Source organism: Penaeus vannamei, chromosome 26 (genome assembly GCF_042767895.1).
Source record: "Penaeus vannamei isolate JL-2024 chromosome 26, ASM4276789v1, whole genome shotgun sequence".
Classification (NCBI taxonomy): Eukaryota; Metazoa; Arthropoda; class Malacostraca; order Decapoda; family Penaeidae; genus Penaeus; species Penaeus vannamei.
The window spans coordinates 34682456-34684375 of NC_091574.1; the positions used below are offsets into that span (position 1 = coordinate 34682456).

The 1920-nt window shown below is 37.9% G+C and overlaps 1 non-coding gene across 1 annotated transcript; it reads left to right on the top strand.

The window, feature by feature from the left end:
• Nucleotides 1–626: 626 nt before the first annotated feature.
• On the top strand, nucleotides 627–1318 carry LOC113811345 (uncharacterized). The gene is made up of 2 exons (XR_011399631.1): nucleotides 627–699; nucleotides 846–1318. It is a non-coding gene; the product is annotated as an uncharacterized protein (transcript).
• The last annotated feature ends 602 nt before the right edge of the window (nucleotides 1319–1920 follow it).

The window sequence follows — 1920 nt, forward strand, 5'->3', positions numbered from 1 at the left end:
ATGTACATATGTATATATATATATATATATATATATATATATATATATATATATATATATATATATATATATGTCTATTTGTATCAGAAGTTGGTAATATCAATAGAGCAGAAATACATCCGCTTCATGTGAATTATTGCCTGAGATTAAAAAAAAGAGGAAGAATACATATATATATATATATATATATATATATATATATATATATATATATATATATATATATATATATATAGAGAGAGAGAGAGAGAGAGAGAGAGAGAGAGAGAGAATGAGAAAAAGAGAGGGAGATCGAATATAAAGTATTTTTTTACTGCAGTTTCTCCGATTTTTCCTGTCCTTGCGCTGTATAATATACATACATATATACATATATATATATATATATATATATATATATATATATATATATATATATATATATATATATATATAAAGAGAATGAGAAAAAAAGAGGTAGAGCGAATATAAAGTTTTTTTTTTTTTTTTTTTTTTTTACTGGTTTCTCCGATTTTTCCTGTCCTTGCGCTGTACAAGTACTTGGTGTTTGTCCTTCTTTTACCACCATTTTTTTATGTCGGCTGTAAGGGCAAGGAGCGGCCAGGATCTGTATAAAAGAGAAGCGCCGAAGATCTAAGCCAGTTTCTCTCCGAAGCGGATAGCAACAACTCTTGCAACATGATTGGTCTTCGCGCAGTTGTGAGTATAGCCCTGCCTTGTGCAGGGTATAAGGATCCCTCTTATCAAATGTTATAAGGATCCTTTGTATGTTATAAGCATGTTCTGAGCGTCTCCAGAGGCGTATCTGAGGAGGTCGCTAAAGGAAACGGGTGTTCCTCCCGCAGGTGCTGGCGGTAGCGATGGCGCATGTCGCGTCTGCTGGTAGAAGCTACGGCGGCGGGTTCGGCGGCGGGTTCGGCGGACGCCCTTCTGTCAGCTTCGGAGGAAGCTCCTTTGCTCAACCTTCTTTCGGTTTCGGGGGAGGCTCCTTTGCTCGTCCTTCTGTCAGCTTTGGAGGAAGCTCCTTTGCTCGTCCCTCTGTCGGGTTCGGAGGATTCTCTCGGCCTTCTGTTGGCTTTTCTCGTCCTTCCGTAGGATTCAGCAGCGCCTCCTTTGGGCGTCCTTCTGTGGGCTTCGGCGGGAGCTCCTTTGGGGGTTCTGGTGGACTGGGACTCGGCGGCGCCTCCTTCGCACGCCCTTACTCGTACGGACGGTAGGCGACCTGTGGGCGGGATGGCACCGCAGAACCTGCATCCCCAACGTTTTCTAAAGATGTAGATTCACACTGTACGGCATTTAATAAAGGACACTATGTATATTTTGTTTTTCTTTTGTACATTTTGTGGGTTGCTATCTAAAGAAGAGTGAATTTGCTGTACAAAGTTTGTGTTATTTTGTTCCTATTATAATTCTAATTGATAATCAATAGGTTGCAATCACACCCACACGCCTTATTTTTAAAACGATTCCCGTCTCACGTTGACAGTAGCAACTCCGCAGCCCCTGAGATCGTCCTCGACTGCCAGATTCTGTAGCAATGCCTCCTGTCTTTCCTATCCTCTCTGACCTGACACTCGCCTTTCTTGGATATAGTCGAGAAAATGATATCATTTATGGAGATGAACATGATGCTGCTCTAAAATCTAGAAAAAAGGCTTTCTGGTGTGATTTTTGAACAGATTCATCCTAAATCTAGTGAATGTTCGAAAAACATTTTCCGATTTTGAAGTAACCGACTATCAAGATTTATATATATATATATATATATATATATATATATATATATATATATATATATATATATATATATATATATATTACATGTATGTCAATTTTACAAGAAACATAAGAAAAAATTGCAAAGCCTTTTTCCAACATTCACCAGATTTTTCATTTAACTATGAAATGAGCTATAAAACA